General features: G+C 32.3%; 1 protein-coding gene across 1 annotated transcript in view; it reads left to right on the forward strand.

Annotated features, from left to right (window-relative positions):
* The first annotated feature begins 11,231 nt into the window (after window positions 1-11,231).
* The window catches only part of LOC106125418 (uncharacterized), an 84,929-nt gene continuing 75,096 nt past the window's right edge, over window positions 11,232-21,064 (forward strand). The window contains exon 1 of the mRNA XM_013322612.1: window positions 11,232-11,426. The gene's annotated coding sequence lies outside the window, so the exon portion shown is untranslated. The remainder of the gene's footprint in view (window positions 11,427-21,064) is intronic.

Here is a 21,064-nt window from a genome sequence, read left to right on the forward strand (position 1 = left end):
TTTAGTTAATTAAAAAATAATAAACCCGACTCCTTCATCCTACCTAATTTAGTGTGTCGTATCCTGGTAATTCTTTTTCTTAAGACCTCTCTTAGTTACCTCTAACTATATTCGTAATGAAATAAGTGATTGGCGATTTACAATTGCAAAAATTACAGATCAAAGTTTTGCTTAGATCCAGGCATTCTTTGATGTTACTAACAGGGTCATATTCAAGATAAAGTCTAGGCTCTAGGCAATGTGAGCTTATTTCTCGCCAATAGTTGCAACGCCTCTGCGCTTCATTTTGTTAAAAGCTCGGAACAGCAGCCATCGCAAACACATTTCAGTGTAAATCGCTTCCGCCGCCGTCCGACGCCTCTTTTGTGTACTTTGCATTCAATTGTGTTTATTTTTAGTGACGATTTCTAATGCCTATTTTGAATCACTCACCTTTGGTTTCTGAGACAATAATTCCCGTTTAAAACATTTCATTTTTAACAAAACACTGATAACAATTTGTTTTATACAATGATGTTGGTTTCAGAAACTTATTGCCAATTTACATTTATCTAAATTGTCCTACATTAAAAGCGAAAGTTTAATTTTATAATTAGTGTATTAATTATAAAATTAAACTTTCGCGTCATATACGATGTTTTATGTCTCTTCATATTTACATTTTTATGATGTGTAGAGTGGCTCTTATTTATATTTACAATATTTTTTTGTTGAAGTATGATGACGTAATTCTTAATTTACTTTTTAATGCCTTTGCATTAAATACAACTTAAATTTTGTTTAGTATTTTCTTCAAAGTAATACTGTTAAAATAACTAGACCCTAAAAACTTGTAAGCAATTATGAAACCATTGCCTCTTCTTCGTTTTCTGTAAAAGGTAAAAACAATAACATGAAACGTATAAAAATAAACGGTACAAACGTCCGAAAGCAAACAACATTCATACAAAATTGCAGAACATAAAAGCGAAGTTCTTAAAGCACTTGTACCACGCCGGAACGTTTAGCTGCATTTCTTATGAACAAACTGGTCGTTATTTAAATATTCAGAAATTTATCCTAAAATATCGGCAATAAACGTTTTATCTTCAAATAAGAAGCCGAACAAACTTTATTTACGGCAATAAAGTTTCCACGGATACTGCATTCGGTGCTTCTGAGTGAAAGAGAGCTTTTGCATGAAAGTTTAAATTGTCTTATCGAAGTATTATTCAGCCTAAATAAGAATAAATTAAAATTTCTAAATACACTTTTTATTTAATATTGAACACAAGCGATGTAATAATTTGTTATAACTTATTATATGAAGAAATTAAGTTTTCTCCAAGAATATTTCAATGTAAATCATTTAATTTATTTTGTTTAAACTATTATAGAAAAATTAATTATAAAGACAACTTTGCTATTAGTATTTAAGAATTAAGTAAAGTACAAGTTACTTAAGTGAAGCCTGCACAGATTATTGTTAGCAAAGTGCAGGTTTGTGTAATCCTATTCTAGTCTGTGTACACCTAATGTTTTTTTTTCTTCAACTTAACCTGAGAGGATTTAAAATACTAAAATTATAAAAAACAAATATTATTTATCTTTTTATTTTCTTATATTAGGCATCACGATGCAAACCATGTGAAGTGAACCAACCCGCAGTGGGCCAGTGGTTGACTATGGCCAAATGACTTGAGAAAGCTTTGAGTTCGTCAGTGGGGAGCAATATATAAGCTGAAGATTGTCTTACTGTGAGCATCCACTCCCAGAATTACGAAACATTTTATTATAGTGTCAGTGGAAACCATCACGTAACAAAAGGTTACGCGTTTCTATTAATAGTCGATAAGAAAAACAATGATATAGTTAATTCATTATACCATAACGTCATATTGTAGTTTAAATAAACATTTATTCGTTCCAACCAACACTTTGTGAATGACAAATTAAGTATCATGTAAAAATATTCAGGTGCCAAGTTGAAAAAACAACGACATTTTTTAAAATTCAATGACGATTACGCAAACATGATCCGACCCAATTTCTGCGGTCGTGCTAATGGTGCGCGGGACATCAATTCGAGATGCAACCATTACACAGAGCCAGCTGATACATAAAACATAAGTTTTATTTATTCAAAACAGTCTCGCTCGTTAAGTTAAATAGGTTCAGAAAATCATAATTTCTACATTAGCTTTCATAGATCTACGTACTACGTCGAAAAATAAAATGCCTTTTTTGGTATAATTACTATTACTTAAATGAAAGTCATGCATTTTGTTTTTGAGTTAATATAGTAGATGCTTTTTTTTATATCATAAGGTGGCAAACGAGCGAGCGGCCACCTGAAATCGCTGAAATAGCGAAGCGACCGTTGCCCATAGACATACGCAATTGAATATGCGTTGCCTACCTGTAATCGACGGAGGAGAGGATGCACAGAGAGAAAATATTTTCCCCTTTCCATGCATCCTCTCATCCGGAAAGTCCACTTTCACTTCTCATCGTTTCCTTATAAGAAAAACGATGGGAACAGAAAGAGGACTAAATTAGGCCTCCGGGACGCACACTCATCAGACGAAACACGGAATTGCTTCCACTTCACGCCTTTCTTCTGTGTGGTCGTGGTATTTCACCGGGCGAGCCGGGCCAATTCGTGCGAAGATGTTAAAGCGGGCTCTACCACTGTTAAATTGCTTAGTTCGAAATCGTTCTAAAAACATTTCCTTTCCAAAACGCCGTATTCCCATGAGTCTTTTATATCATCAGATATTGAAATTGAATTTAGTCACGTTCAACTAATTATTATGGCAATGAAATGTCAACAAGTTGTAATATTAGTTATTTTATACTCAATATTTACTTTTTAATACTTAAGCATTTTGTCGACAATATTGAATAATAATGTTAGTAGAATAAAGAAGTTTACTTAATCTTCTTGGAAGTTTTCATAAAAGAAAAGTGGCTTATTACAAGAGCTTTGAGGATTTTCTAGTTTTTGTATTTATCGATCAATCATTTCATTTTGTAAGTATAAAGATGTATCATTAGTAGTTGTTAAATTCCAAATGAAAATATTTCTTTAGTTATTATCTATTATCTCAAAGCCTTTTAGTCAACATTTACAAAAGCCAATAAACAGTTAGACACGCCGTACCGTTACTGCAGTGACCAGATGCGTGCGGTACATTCCACCCCTACAAATATCACTGCAACATATGCTTGCCTAGTAATTATTTCAATAAAATATTAAAAGCATTTAAAATATTATTCTCCTAACAAATTTATATGCACTGTATTTAAGAAGTGTTAAGTTTGGAAATTTATAAGATGACTTCTTCTTAAAATATGCTCGTTACAATTTGCTTTATTTTTACAATGTTTATTGTTTTTTAATCAACCTAATTATTTTAATGTCATAATTTCACAGTAAAACAAATGTCAAATATAAAATTCTTACTAACCGTGGTTTTCTGAGATCAAAATACCTGTTAAAACATTTTATTATATGTGTTTTCTCAAAGACGTCATGTCTTGATACTGATAGGGATGACGATATGTTTTATACAGAGATTTTAGTCATCGAACCTATGTTACAAAATGAATTTTAGTATTTCAATAGCGATCTATTTTCGTGATGCTTAAGAGATGAAATCGGTGAATACGTCTTCAAACTTATACGACGTTGGCATGACCAAGTTGTATCCTTCAAACTTTTCGTAGACGCTTTCTCAAGTAGCCGCGGACACGAGCAAATAGTTAATGTCCCCTTTTATATAATTGCACGACCTTACTTTTTCTAATTCAACATCACTAATTTTGATTTCTAGCTTTTGGTGCTTATTTTTTTAGCTCCAAAATCAGACTAGTGTGAGAACTTAAAGTACTAAATTAATAAATTTTTTAAAGACTTGCGGTGTATAGCAAAAGAAAACTGGTCAATAATTTAAAGTAACTTATGTAACATTTAAAAATAAAATCTGTACTGTATCTGATACTTACATATCAAGTATAAACCCCATTGGAAACAATTGCTTATTCTTAACGTCGACTATAAAAACCTTTGAATACAATAAAAGAAGTGGAAAAATACGAAATAGCCGGCAGAGAGAACCTTGAAACCCTCTCCAGTTCAATAAAACGTTATGCATTTCCCGGGCAAATTCAATAAAAACTTTTTTAATCGAGTTTAACTGGACATTTGATATTGCAGATTGTTTAAAATTTAAATGAACTCTACTTGTCTTCTGATTATTGATTTATTGCAATGACACTACTTTGAACTGTTTAAAGTGTATTTCGATTTTAATGTACGGAGGACAACATTTATTCAAATTAGCCCGCAAAAGTAATACTTTTATTCGATACCGAAGCAAAGACTTTCAAGATTCCAAGGTTGTCAGCACGTACAACGATGACCTCACGAGGACGGTGATTATCAGGGTGAGCGAAGCCAGCCCTATATTATTCCACAATGTTCATAGTTTTATAGTACACTTTACTAAGTTACTATAACTTCTATGTGTATGTGCTTTGGCACGGTAATTTTAATTTATTTCCTGATGTTTTTCCATGATAAAAAATCTTTTTATACTGAAAACAATTATTTAATTGGGAATTTCTATTGTTTATTGGTTTTTGCGCCATCTAGTATCAAGTTGTGAACCTAAAATTTTAGTTTTGCAGTCCGTCGAGAGGTGGCAGTAGATAAACACTCTACTTAACAACAGATGGCGCTGGTTCTTTCATTTTCTGATGTATCCTAGTATGAATGAAACATTTGAATTTGATCCTAAGCATACATTTTTTGTATCTAAAAAGTTATTTACTTTTAGGTATTATGGTAAAAAATAAATAGATACTACTAAATTAGGATTTTTCTATTTATTTGCATTTATGCCATCTAGTATCAAGTTACTAACTTAATAATTTTAGTTTCGCATTTCATCGACAGGTGGCAGTAAATTAAATCTCTACTTAACAGATGACGGAGATTCCACATTTTAACAAACCAAACATTTGAATTTCATCAACAGTAAACTGGACAATATTTTTGTAAATTTAAAAAGTTACTATTAAAAACAGAGTGTACTGTTAGATATAATTCATTCGAAGCTATAAAGATGCACTATAAATATAGTTGTACTATAAAGGATTGTATCATATTAACAATGATACAAACATTGAGAAAGATTGTATACAAAAGATCAACATCAAAGCCGAGAACGGTGGCATTGTTTCAAATAAATTGACCATTGTTGCTAAACTGTAGACGCTAATTGTAAATAGCATCACAGCGGTTTTGCCAGTCAAGTGCGATTTATATTTAAATTCACACACGATGTTTTGCCTAAATTTTGAACTAAACCGGGAATTTATACGAATATAGTGTTCGATAGTGCTCACTCATGGCTGCTTTATTTAGAAAAGTCGTTATAGGTTTTACTTAACTCTTGGTGTTGAGTTAGCTTAAAATGGATTTCATATTTGTGTTTACATACACCTAAGCTCTGACGTCACTGGCTAACTCTTATGTGACACATCCGCTTAAGTGTGAGTCGATTGCTACGACTTTTATTCTAAGATTTTCAGTTCGGAAAAATCAAATCGTCGAATTGTCTGAATGTATGCGAAATCTTATTTTGGCAAACGCCGTTGTTCGCATACCTAACTTTTTGGATCCATGTAACTTTGTAAAATGTCTGTCAACATGTGTGTGTGATTGTTAAACCCGAGCAATAACAGAGATATTTAAGAAAGAACTAATAAAAAACTAGTTTAGCAGTAAATATTGCAATTTCATCTTTTAGTATCATCCCTAATTTAATGTATTTATATGATCGATAGTTAAAATAAAACTAAGAGTCTGGCGTGTTTAACATATGTTTATTGTGATAGCTTATTCAGTGGGAAACATATAACAAATAGTTTTCTGTCAGCCGCCTTCGCTCGGCCCGTCTTTCTCCAGGCAGACTCGGAGGCGGTGACTTCAAAGCTCCCTGGTATAAATAAAACTTTTATTTTCTCAATCCGCTCTATGAGAATGCCTGTCGCGTTGCGTACGCACTCCTAAATAAATATATTACATCATGCACGTCCTCGGAACTGGCGTATACATCAATCCTAGTGATGTGCGAAAGAAATATCGATATTTTAAAATTATTTAAGTATTTATTTTTCGAGTACATAATTGTTTGCAAACATAACTATATTTTTACATATATTTACAATAGATACTTCAACATTAGTCAAACCAGCCAGTGGTATCTACATTACGTAAGGTTCACTAACATATTTAAAGGAATTTCACATTTTAATGAAACAAAGGTCTATAGAATAAATTAACTTATTACGTAACTAGGTAAGAACCTACGTTCATTTACATACATGTCGTATATATTAAATCAATATTTTCAAAATCACATGTTTTATAGTAAGTAAATATGGTAACGGCACTATTAACGAATCCTTTAATGGTTTCAAATATCGATATTTTTTTATGTACATCACTATTAAGCTTCTATTCTCACGGTGTCACCACTTAGCATCGGTAGGCGAAATAACAATTCCCTAGCACTTTACTTTAACAGCACCAATGTTGTTGAAGGCCACGCAATATAATATCACGGACAAACTTGCGAATAAATGTTAGGTAACTTTTTATATTTCGTTCGACCTAATTCCACAATTTTTCAGATTAAAGAAAAACGAAATTGTTTTCAGCCAGAATTCGCATTTTATTTTACATGTTTTGAATTCTTAGGAAAGGTATTGTGATGATGTCATATAAAATAATATCATTAAACTCTGTAAATTAATCTCCATAAAGTTTACGATCCTGAACGAAGACCTTGAATTAATTTAATAAAATAGCTGTAGTAAAATTACAAAGTGGCGTGATGACTAACCCTACTTGTGATGTAAAGTTAAAATGTAGTAGGTCCTATAAACTGATAATAATAATATTTTCAAATAATCACTTACACCATAAATTTAAACAACTCATTCAAAGCTAGCAAGGAAAATTAAGCTTCAATATTTTACAAATAATTATTATTGAGTAAATATAACGAGGCTAGTTGTAGAATAAGGAAAATTTTAAAGCCTTTATAATGCAGGCATTAATAAAACAAATAAAAAACTTACCATTTTACATTCTCTATCTTGCATGTAAGTTATTGCTTAAAATTTTCAGCACCTGCAAATTGCATGTTTACCTACACATTGTCTTGCGACTTACATTATTTGAACTGAGTGTCACAATGATAACGTACGTATGATTATCTTAGATAGACAATTAAGGAAGCGAGTATAACGTAATTTTACACAGTTAATAACTTTAGCCGACATTTTATTGCTGTGTACAGTCAGCTGCATAAATATGTATACACTTACAATTTTTTGAAATTTGTATAGGTCTTCGGTTTAAAAAATACGTTTGCACGAATTCGCCAATGATGTGTAATCATAGTCGGAAGCATAAGGATGGATGCGTGTATTCATATTTTTAAAACCGAACGCATATACTCGTTTTTGAAGCTATCTACATATTTATGCAGCTGACTGTACTATATTGAGGTACAAGACGTCTTTTATTCATTCATTAGTTTTTCAGGATCATTGAAAGATTAATATTATCTAATTTGCTTTTCTTAAATTAAAAGTAATGCAAATCTTTCATCAGAACAATACTTGTTACTTGAGAAAATCAAACGTGCTTTTATACAGTTGTTAAATAAACTAGATATAAACTCGTTGATAAAGTTTGAAACATATAAAAAATACGGACAAGAGCTTAGATTTAGCTTACATCAATTCGTCAATGGAGGTCTTATTTCAATTATTTACTATTATACATTTGACCTAAATATACAGAGCAAGTTAAATAAACCTATTTGAAATGTTCAATACGTCATAATGTTTCCGCGAAACTATTTGTCACAATTAAAATAGAAGTGTTCATAAATTTTACGACCTTAACTAATGTGTAAACAGCGAATGCAGCGGTATGACACTGTAGACGAATTCGACTTTCGCAGAAACGAGATAAGCCATTTGTTATCTATCCTTGAAGGCTCCTCTAGAGAATTAGGTTACTAAGATAACGTTCTTCTGTTACTTTGCTCATGAATATTCGATAACTCACAGATGGGTTGAGATTATTGATGCAGAATGGATCGTTTTGAATCTTACTAATAATATAAATGTGAATATTTGGATGTGTGGAAGGATGGATGTTTGTTAGAAGTTATCTCCAGGACAGCTGTTCTTGCTGAAATTTGTCATAGACGTAGAGCATAGTCTGGAAGAATACAAAGTTTACGTTAAAAGCGATCATTGCAAATGACTTTACTGCTATGGTAACCTTTTTGTTATCAACAATGGGGCCTCTTAATGTTATAGTTCAAATCACCCAAATTTAAATATATTTTTTTATGTAATCCTAAAATGGCTACGACGGTAATATTTCGATGTTGTTTTGAATCAAGAAGTCCAAAATCTGAATGATACGAATCCGTAAATGTCTCGAAATAAATATTTGAATAATAAAATTCCAGTGCATTTTTATATAATAAAATATTTATCAAGCTTTAAAATAAGAGATAAGAGATAAGAGATAAAAATCAATGTTTTGATTTAATATGATTGCACGTAAATGTGCAAAAATTTAGCACACGGAGATAAGTCGCATCGCATCATTGACTTGAAGTGATTCCAGTTTATTATCATTATATTATGATATATCATGGTACTGGAATATTTTGTTAACTGTACTAATGTTGACTTTGTAATGTTAATCTTAAGTTAATCGTTATTTTTTAATAACTTTGATTTACAAAAAATTTCACGATTTGCAAAAAAAAATTTAAAATCGATTACAAAAAAAAAATTTGTAAATCGCTCTTTGATCTGTAATTTAAATATTACCAATAAATATTGCATTGTTTTGTATTTGAGCCTTTATTATGATTTTTTTTTATATAACAGAAGGGGGCAAACGAGCAGCGGGAACACCGACGTGTTCAACGACGCCCATGGACATCAGCAATACCAGAGGAACCGCAGATGCGTTGCCGGCCTTTAAATTCTTAATTCTTACATTGGTTCTTTCTATCTATTTAATTGTATTTCTATCAGTATCTTTTTTCGCTACGCACTTAAAATATTTAAAAACTTATCTAACTTCTTTATTACGCGTAGTAAATCATTATTATAGCTTAATCATTCCTTTATTTTACAGACGTTAAGAAAAAATTTGTATATTTTTCTCCTAATTACTTTTGTAGTTTGTGCGATAAGGGTTAACAGACATGTCTTGTTAGTTAAGAGACAACACGAAGTCCAGGATGTTAAGACTTTAATTAGCGCATAAAAGTGGTAACATAATTTAAAAAAAAAGACCAAATGACACGCAATACCTTTCGGATAAAAAAAAGAATTACGAAAATCGGACAACTAGGGGCGGAGTTGCGGACGAACAGAAAAAAATACAGACAAATTGAGAACCTCCTTCGTTTTTGACGTCGGTTATAGTCCTTTACCCAATAAATGTTAATTCTTTTAAATAGCGGATGTAATGTTAGTAACGTTAAGAATATTGTTATGAAACGGGAACCCGCGTGGTATATATCAGGGTTTAGTTGTTGCCGATAACATTCCGTTCCACACGAGGATTATTTTAAAAACTCATGTTTACTTTGGAATTTGCAAACGCGTACATTTTCGGTGCATTGCATAACGCTGTTCAAACTAAATATTTAAAGTATCAGTCTAGTTTTATTTAAAGAATCTTTTTCAAACAGGATTCAATAGTAATGTCCCCGAAAGATTGTGAAAGATGCCCGTTTGTAATTTGTCTAGGAAAATTTTATTTTTCAAATTGCATTTTATAATAATTCTTTTGCAAAGTGGGTTTTAACTTAGATTACAAACACGTACATTTTGTACCGATCGGTTGATGGTAAACCGGTGAATATTTACAAATGTCTAGGCAAATTAAAAACTGGTGGAATTCACGATTGTTCGATGACAGATATACGCAATAATACCGAGCAATGTTTATGTAAAAATCACACATATAGACAAATAAAAATAAAAAAAAAATAAACAATTTCGGCTGTTAGGTATATTTTTTAATTAAAAACTAACTTATTAAAACTAAACAGGACATTATTAAATAGCTTATTAATAGGAATAAAATTTTATAAATTATTTTGCTTTCATAATAATTAAACAATGATATTAAAAATAGCCTATGTGTGTACGTTTTTATTTATTATGTTTATATATCCGATAAATATATTTATCAGATTATCTTAGTGTGTCCCTGAGCGTACTGAAATACTTTATCTATTGATCGTGCAAGGTTAGAAGATAGTTGAAAATACAAATACATTAAGGCGAGTATAGACTATAGCATTTAATTGTAACGGAACAACGAGTTGCTCTATATTATGTTCTGTTTTATCACCCTTTCACGAACACGACGTGCTTTGAAAACTGCGCTTTCATCTGTATTATAACATTCGTACGAACGTTACATTACATAGATATGCTCGATATAATATTCTAGTGTATAACCACCTTATAACAAGTATTCAAATATTTTGTGGTTATGAAAACATAAACAATTTTCTTGACTCCGCGTAAAATCAAAGATATCATTTTAGGTATGCTAGTAGGATATCGATCTTAAATAAAGAACCCAATAAATCAGAATAAAATATACGTGTAATATGTAGTTAATTATTTGCATTTGTCTCAATTTTCAAGTAATTCCGCGAAAGAAATAATGTTGCTTCATACTAAATATGAACCTCCACTTTAGACATTTAGGGGATGAATTTCATAAAATCTTTCATTCGTAGTAACAGAAACCTGTATGTAAAATTTCATGTCGCTACAGCAGTAGTTTTGGCTAAGCCTTGATAAGTTCACTCAGTCATTTTTGTTATTCCTATATACGTTTATATAAATTTTTCTTACTTTAAATAAATGAAGGAAAATTATATTTAAGTATTCGTATGTTAGCCCTATACACGTCGTCAGAGGGAAATGTAAAATAAACTGACCGACCGACGCTTATTTACTTACTGGCTACGTTTCTCAAATTACGTGCTGGCTGAAGTCATCGCCATTGAATACCAGTATGTAGTAGTAAAAAAAAACAACTCCGCATTGACACATGGAAACAACTGAAGTGAAAAGCGATTATATTTTACGATCCGCATACTATGACTATGATCGCAACTTGGCCAGTATAGCTCCGACGTTCAAGGAGGGAGCACGCGCGTTGATCACACAGTTACACGCGCGCCGGTATCGAATACATCAATTAAAAACGCGTGAAAAACACACGAAATTATATTTATCCCGTGCTTTTAGCAGTGTTGAGCGTGTGTGTGAATTTTATCAACGGCCCCGGTCCACGTATTTTCAAGGTAAATATGCCGGCAGTAATTCCAAACAGCTTTATCAAACTGTCAATTTATTATCGAGATGAAAATCTTTCGTAATAGTTTTCACTAAATACTCTGTAGATATTTTAAGGTCATAACAATCTGCTAAAATTTATGTCGAGATTTTCGTTTATTCTAATACGTTACATATTACATACTTTTCTATTGTTATACCTAATTATTTTCCTGCAGATTTTACTTATATATTAAGATATCAGCTACACTACTCCCAAAAATTGGGACACTTGCAGCTTTTCATATATTACGGGATGGTATAATTTTTAAATTCATTAATAAGATGTCATTGCAGAATTGTATTAATTTAGCACTAAGTTATCACTATATTCTAAAGTAGATTTACCGTATATTTTCACTATCAAAATATATGTAGCTTGGGAGTTTCGATAGCGGAAGCTTTCGGTCAATGAAAAGAAAACTCTTTGCTCTAAAGTGAATCAAGATTTTTAATTGTTCAGATGCGAGTCTCATATTAAGTCAATCAGAATAACAGCATTAGAAATTAAATGGCAATTCGAGTTGAAAATAATACGAAACGAGAATACAGATACATAATACTGTAATTGGAGTACACTTATGTACATGAATAATGATAGCTCACAGAGTTTGCGGTTTAGAAGTAGTCGTCAGGTGCGCGATATGTTACAGTGCAATAAGCATTTGCGCCTTCATATGTTATAAATAAGCATATATGAATAAATTATTTTTTGCACACCAATCATGTCAAAAATACTAAATATAGTATGAAGCTGTGACCGACTGACGCAAAAGCGTCCGATTTTTTTTGGGTAAGTTGAGTTGAGCATCGGATCCCCTAATAGTATTTTACCCGACGCCCATGACGATGCGTTGCCAGCCTTAAATGGTATAGATCCCTATTATTCCCTCCACTATCTAAAATTTTATGAGTATGTTATATAGGATTTGTCAGAAACCATCTAAGAACGTTTGATAAACTGATCTCGTCAGTCAAACTATCTCGTTCGTTCACCTTGCTTAATCATAAAGACAATAGACGAATATTAAGATAAAATAACGAGCCTATTAAATTACAAATTAGTACCTGAAACGGCACTCTAATTAGTAGGAAGTCATAATTATGCTTTGAAAGATAAAAGCGTCTGAACTTGAACAATAAAAAAATGAAACGTAATTAATTTTCTAGATGGCGCTAATAACAGAATCTAGGTTTAAGTCATTAATATTTGAAAGCTGAACTCGGGCCGTACCTCATCTTCATTTGATGCAGCTCGACTTTCTAAACGAAAGCTTTTTCATACTGCAGTTACCCATCACGAGAGGCAAACAGTATATACCATAGAAAATAATTAACTAATATTTGTATTATATTTCATTGCCATTTGAATTACTAAATACATGCTCTTGATTACTATTTGACAATTTTATGACTCTGTATGTTTGTGTGTTGAAAATAAATATATTTATACCGAAAAAATCGAAATACTCTATACATCTTAACCGTTTATATCTATGCGATTGTGTGAAGCAAAAATTAGTCTATTGAATAGTAATGTCACCGGAAAATCGCGAACTCTGCTCGTTTTTATTTGTCTCAGTAATAAGTATATCGTAATAAGTATATCGTACCAATTTATTCGCAAAACGCAAAAATTTAAACTGGACATTACATAAGGTTGGTTGAGTTTAGTGTATTGGATTCATCACTTTAAAAATTTAAAAGCTATTTCTTTGTATGTGTAAAAGCTATGACTTTTTATAGCATGCGAAGAATGTTATTAAAAAACACAAGACCTCTTCTAGCTTGTTCTTGTTAGTACCGGTTGTGGTCTAGGAATGTATTTTTCTATTAATATCGATATTGAATTTCCTATTTCATCCCATAAGCCAGATGGTGTTGTGACTTTAAAACTAACAAGGCACATTGAAGTAGAAAACTAATTGGCCATAATCTCTATACTAGAGTTAGCCTCGCTTTACTTTAGTTTTTACACAATTATTATATTAAGAGGGTTACATTTTTCGTCGTTATGCATTTGTTTATGTGTAATCATTATACTGTGACCCTGTAGACATGCACGCCGCTAAGATCACACATACTTGACCGATCTTTTTTCAACTCGAAGTATTGTAGAGTTATTCAGATTGGTTTAATTATTTTTTTTATGATTTTTTTTGGTTTCTACATAAATGGTCCTTCGTAAAGATCAGAATCATATTGCATTCGAATGACCTGAGATAAACATGGTGGCCGTTATACGTTTTATTTGAATACCGCGAACTTCTCGGAACCCCAAACGGCGAAAACGATAAGTTATTTGAGATACAATGGAACAACGCTTAGGCGGTGCCGGTACATATATAATATTTACTTATATTATTGATTTATTATTCAATTAGTTGGAACAAATTGGAACTTGACGCCATAAGGCTCCATCGTTGTTGATATTTATTGCAGTAGAATCGCTTCATTGCGTTGATTAATTTCTCAAGAAATGAATATTAAAACTTTTCGAATATATAATGAAATATTTTAATTAAGCCATCATTCAGATATTTTTTAGGCAAAATTAGTTTCGCCGTTCCAGACTACCCGAACAAATGCGGTCTTGCACAGACACTTAAACAGACAGATAGATTAAAAATAGATTTTTCGTTATCAGCAACGCAAATACATCTTGTGTACAAAATATGATTTTGTTTCTATTACATATTTATGTGTACTGTAAAAAGGTCACAGATCTTCCTATTTCAATTTGGGTAAAAGTTGCAAGAATACTTACAAATTTATTTTGGTACAATATGTCAAACAAGAAAAGCTATGGTGTGGGGTACATCAAATTTGTTCCTGGCGGACGTGTACCGCTCTGCCGCAGCGCGCTTCGTACATCCGAATTTCAATTGTAAAATCAAAAATTCAACAGAACGTGCCTGGCGCAGCACCAACATACTAACATGATACATGTACTAGAAACCATTTATTCTTGATACTTGATGTATGGTGCATGCGAGTCGCGAACATATTTACAAAGTGTATAAACATAAATCAAAACCATTCAATGTTGCGTTGAATACTAAAGTTAAAGTACTGCAGTCTTGAATTTGTTGAATTTATAAGTGACGTATTTGATCCTATTTATGAAAAATAAAATACAAAAACGTACAACACATATCACTGAGTTGCCAGTTATATTTTTTGGCAGATGAAAAGTTTCATTTAGATCGTAACATTTGCAAACTATTCAAAATAGTTTATCGGTCATGCGAACGTTGACACAGTTGATAGCAAGCATGAAAAACTACTACTTACAACCTATTTACCTATAATTAAGAATTTATCAATCTTACTTATTAGCAAGATTACAAATTCGAATGTTTGGATGGATATATATAGGGTTCGAAGCCCGCCATTCGACTATTGTCGTAAACCATATCCTAACACAAGCCTAGAGCTTAGTTAGAATGGTAAAAGAAATATTAGTAAATTAACAATGAAATTTGCTTATGTTTTATTAAAAATATATATATACGGACGGGTGGATGGATGTTTCTTTGAAGATATCCCCAGAACGGCTACATAGTTTGGAAGAAGGCATAGGCTAAATAATTATATATTTTTTAATTTCGCTCGGACGTTGTGGCGACTGCCTGTACGTAAATTTATAAAGGCAAATGAACTTTTCATTTCAATTAAATAATACTAAATTTAACTTAGGTATGTAAAACTTTGAGTAGGAAGAAATACAATACAATAATGATGACTGTAGGAATCATTTGTGGAGTAATGTTACCACATCTAATAATAGTGATGAATTAAATTGTTAGAATGTACAACGACCGTGAACAAATTCTTAGAAACGAGGAAACATTGCGAAGGTAGAGGATGATATCCCATCAATAATTCATCTTAACGTACTTCTGTGATCATTATTAGTAACAGAATCATCTGACACGTGCATGGAAAATTAAATGAAAAATTAGGTTGATTTTTTTTTCAGAAAAAAATTCCTATTTTGGTAAAATTCTGTTGCCAACAATTGGGTGGCTCTATAACTTTTTAAGTCTATTATTTTGAATATACAACTACGATGACGCATATTAAAAATTACGTTGACCTTGACACTATTGAATATGACACATTAGATGTAATTGTGTTTGACAAAGATTTTAATTTACTGACAACGCGTAGCGGAAAAACAATTGAAGGAACAACTATAATTGACACAAGAGAATTAGGAAGCGTTATTGATGACATAATTTTTTTCTTAAAATATTTCTATGACATCGATGTATTTATCGACAGATTTCACGGTAAGCTGTGAAATTAACACTGCTTTAAGTGGCTATATCCGGAAGTCATTTATTATTTATATTTAACACTAGTGGTCGCCCTCGCCTCCGTCTGCGCGGATTTATAAAAACACAATTAGTAGCCTATGTGTTTTTCCAGACTATGTTCTATATGTATGCTCAATTTCATTAAGATACGTTTTGAATGTTCTGGAGATACCTGCAAACATCCATCCATCGAAACATTCATATTTATAATATTAGTATGATTATGTTTAAATAATTGTTTTTTAGACATTGCATATTATGATTCTCGTCTAATGATTCTGTTCTCAGTTGCAAGGCATTATAGTGTATTACAAATAAATTGTTTAAATCTGCAATCATTGGTTTATCATTTGGCATGCGGCACACGCAGTAAGGAGTGCACACGCAAATTTTTAATGTGATTTATGCAACTGTGGGCGGTTATCGTAATTTTGATCTTGATAGCCGTACGTTCAAGGAACAACGGCCTGTTCGCTCGACTGTTACGGGAAAGAAATTGCAATTCAAGATTCATTGTACGAGATAAAATTGGTTGTTTGTGCGGCTTCATTATATTTGAATAGCTTCGATCATACCAAAATAACATATAGATACCATAAAGAGGTGACCAAACAACTATTAATTTTACCGTGTAATAAAAAATACAATTTGCAAGATCCCCTTCATCACCCTTAAAATTTTCTTGCTAAGTGAAAAGGAATCTTATATTTGCCGACACGTGATCTTCAATTCTTATTCGCCTTTAGAATATGTTCCTTCAACCGATGTCCCGCCCATTGCCACGGTTTAAGGCTAACTACAAAATTGTATTTCACAGTTCGTGTTGACGTCGCTCAGCTAGCAATAGCAAATGGGTTTTATCGGTCGTCGTCAACGGCTCGGAAAACCGTGTGTGAATCAATTTCACACTTGCGACACAATCGTGCGACCATACCGAGTGTGGCCGTGTCACCGACAAAATTAGAATATTCACGTCTTCACGTGGCATGTGAAGATTTCTTACAGAGTACTATGTAAATTCTCGCTAAGGACAAATTAATATGAATGGACAGCTATTAATTTAAGATGGTGCGTAATTCATTATATGGGTGGTCGGTTAATAAGACTTCCTTGGATTTCAGATATAGCCAATTTATTTCTTAATTGTAATTGATATGTGTATTCTTTGTTGAAATTTATACGATTAATGAATTAGCATGTATTTATTGTAATGCAAACTGAGTACGGTTAAAATTAATAGATTTGCAAGAGTCCAATTCTTTCCTTCAGTCAAAGTACGTATCACCAAAGCTTTAGTCACACGTTGTTTTGCTGTAAAAAGATACGATTATACTATGGAAAGTTTATTTATCAAGTTCGTTACTCAATAAAGGCGTTTCCTTCGTATCAGATGTCTGAGGCCTAACGAAGTAAAAATCATCGGCCTGTTTATTTATAACATCAAAAGCGTATTCCGTGTCACCTCTGAAACCAACAAAATCTCTGACAAGTTAGCTAACCACAACATAATGAGGCGTAACGTGACCAGAATTATTTAGATACTGCAAACCTGGGCTTATGAAAACGAGCATTTCTAACTCGAAGAACAACATTCTAAGTCAAATGTTTGTGCATCGGATTTTGATTCTAGCGTAGTCGAAATTTGGACTATTATTCCTTGTAGTAATATTTACTAGTTAGCCTTAATTTTGTATCGATAGTTTACCAACAGTACCATTATCGTCGCGGACTTACGTGTCTCCGGTGCATGTTATAATTTTGTTTTACTCATGAATACAGACGTTTAGTTTACGTAATGGGCAATATTTTAACAAATTACGCATTGTATAATTTACCTAAATAAAAGATAATACAGATTTGTTTTTTAAATAGGTTAACATTGAGAAAAAACTATCCGGCATACACGATAATTGTTTAATGCGTGATTTTCTACGGGCAAAAAACTATTTCTTTACCTTTTTCTGTTTGACATGCAAAAAGTGTTAATTAATGAGATCATCTGAATTGTTATCGAAGCAGTAATGTCATCTACAATACTAACGGAATAGTGATGGGCCTCAATTCGTGCCAGGGTCAAACTGCCCGCCTTTCGGACATGTTTGCCCAACGAAATGTCCGAAATAAAAACCTTCAATTACTGCGCCCGCGCCGGCGTGCTTGTCAAACTAATTGATTTACGACATTGATTTATATAGTTTAAACATCGCACGACATCGTGACACTAAAAATAAGGAAGTGCAGTCGACATGTGTCCCATCTATTGCATAGATATCGATACTTCGTTCTAATTTGTATGCCCTTTTGGTGATTTTAGATAATTAACTAGCTGTCGCACGCGACTCCGTCCGCGCGGAATTAAAAATAGATGTTGGCCGATTCTCAGACCCACTCAATATGCTCACAAAATTTCATGAGAATCGGTCAAGCCGTTTCGGAGGAGTATGGGAACGAAAATTGTGACACGAGAATTTTATATATAAGATTAAATGATTGTAATTAATTCTTAAAAAAAATAATAAATGAAGCACGACAATAAATTCCTTGTTTTTGTGTTAAATACGAATGAAATTCGAATATACGTTGATAAAGGTAGAAACACGCGTAAAGAAAAAAAAGACAAGGTTATTTATTAAAAAAAAATGTCGATGTATGAAACATCTGGCTTTGCTTCGGATTAACGAAGCAAAAAGTGAACCGTGCACTCACGCTCGCCCGGCGAATGTCTAATGTGTCCGGACTCAGATGACACGCGCATCAGAATTCATTCACAAATACGTTAACGATCGTCAGCAAAATGAATGGCCATGATTTATAGGAGTACACATAGATGGAGCAAAAAATCTCGCAGCTGTCAAACGGTTGATTCGCTGTCACTGAGTAGATTAATTATTTGAGGTTAAACTTCTCATATTAGGAATGAATTATTTTTGTGTGTTAATATTTTTGCAAGAATATATTCTTACATTAATAATTTACTCCACCTCCACCGGACTTAAAAAGAAACACTTAATTAGTTACCTTCTAATAATACTTCTCCCAGGCTATGTACTACATATATGCCAACTTTCAGCGAGAACCATGCAACGGTCCTGCAGATACCTTCAAACAAACATCCATTCCATGGCCTAGTCACCCCTAACTTAGGGTAGGTTCCGAGCCCCTGGGTGGGGACGTATAGTGAGCTGATGATGATAATGATGATGATGATGAAACATCATCCATTCATCTATCTAAACTTTCGCAATTAAAATATTTATAAGATAGGCAGATTAATTTCAATGAAAACATTAAAATCTGACATTACTTGTATATCGTTTAGTTAAAATATTTAATTTCCTATTTCTATTATATTATTTTGATCGAATATTCACGCTATTGAATAATGGGTTTATAGATTTATCAATTGTATAATTTCTAATTTGTACAATAACAAAAGAATGCTATATTTGTAATTACAAATGTAGTGCAGTTATAAACTATTTGAACCGCAGCAATGTGTGTCAGATATACATATAATAACTGTGTAGAGCTAATGTAATTGTAACTGGACACTAAAACTGTTTACAAATGTAAACTATGAAAAAAACAAATAGGTCAGTCATATTTATACAGCAGACATTTGGCCAAGTTTTCTGTTATTTTAGGACATCAAATTCTCTAAAAGATCGCCTTAATGATTGGAACTCTGGAAAGAAAACTCCTGATTAGTTCATCCGAACATCTTAAAGGGACCTATTTTAATGGCCATCGTTGCCCTTTGACCATATAGTAAGTATACGAGTCCTGCCCTGCCCACTTAAGTGAACCTATAAATGTTTAAAACCAATTCTAAAAGTATTGCGAGATCAATAAATTTAATCGTAGCCCATTTATTTAAATCAAAGAGCAATTCAATTGGCGAGTAATAAAAAACATATAAATTTCATGATCAATATTACAATGATCTATATAAATAAGCTGCTTAATTGCTTTTTCGCTTCTAATATCAATATGGGTCAGTTAATTATGACTGTGTCCCCGACATAGGACAGGGGCGGCCGTAAATCAATTGAACCTGTCAACTGAGAGGCCCTACTACTGAGAGCATTGTTGCAATGTTACTGAAAAATTCATCCATTTTAAAACGAATGTATTAGAATTTTGTTTGGACTATCGGCGTACAAAGAACGATATTTTGTGGATTACGTTATAATTATGACCTAAGTTTTTAAATTAAACACGTTATAGATTAGAATGTTTATTGTAGTTCCTTATCTTAGACATTTTACAAATTATTCTACTGAACAGTGCACGCGGTTTCCAGTTTATTTTCCTGCCTTGAGTCATTACAAATACTATTGTACAATGGATTGAGGATTTCCAAGAGTAATTATAAGTTTTTATTTTAAGAATGTCTAAATTAAAAGTTTATTATTACTTGTACAGTAAAAATATTTCGATTATTTAAAAAGGGTTTAAGAGAAGTTACTATTTTTTGTAAGCACTCTCAAAAGCCTTTTACCAACCCTTTTTGATATCGCATATCAGCGCACATTCGTTAGGTCTCAACTCAGCCGATAACATTGTAAAAGTCCCGCTCCGATAATAAAAGTTAAAAGCCCTTCGCTGGCCAATATTGAGTGGTTATTTATACATTTTGAAATTGACTCTTGAACTTTTGCGACGTGTATTATTCGATTATTGCCTAGCGCGTAACACAGCTTGCCTCCAACTGTACAGTTAAAATGTCATTCTTACGATTGCTAAAGCGCTCATACATTCAAACTGCAATGCATAAAAAGTTGAACGAACCCAAGCGGAGCCGTAGGCAATATCGATTTTATATACGCGTCGATTACTGCTCGATATATTGTAAGTAAGTGGGTATTAAGTATCTTTGCTTTGTACCGGTTTTAAGGCAATCTTTTAATTGACAATTAGTTTATATTATAACCTAAAGTTATTTCATCAATGATGAATATTTGTAAATCTACATATAAGGAAATGGTCATCCATATTATTCTGCAACTATATAAAAAATCCGAATATATTAAGACAACTTATGTCATGTTAATTTAAAAAACAACACTTGTCATTATTACCACAAATGGTCGAAAGAATCGCCCACACACAACAAAATTTATTTTAAAAGTCAAAGATAGTTTCGTATCATCGGTTTAAAATTGTTAACAGAGTAAATACCGAAACACACCCTTTTATGGTAAAATTATTTATCTTAAGCAATGCTAAGAACTTCATAAAGCAAGATGTTTATCTGAAAACCGCACATAAATTACACGCGCGGG

Source organism: Papilio xuthus, unplaced genomic scaffold (genome assembly GCF_000836235.2).
Source record: "Papilio xuthus unplaced genomic scaffold, Pxut_1.1 DF825928.1, whole genome shotgun sequence".
In the NCBI taxonomy this organism is placed as follows: Eukaryota; Metazoa; Arthropoda; class Insecta; order Lepidoptera; family Papilionidae; genus Papilio; species Papilio xuthus.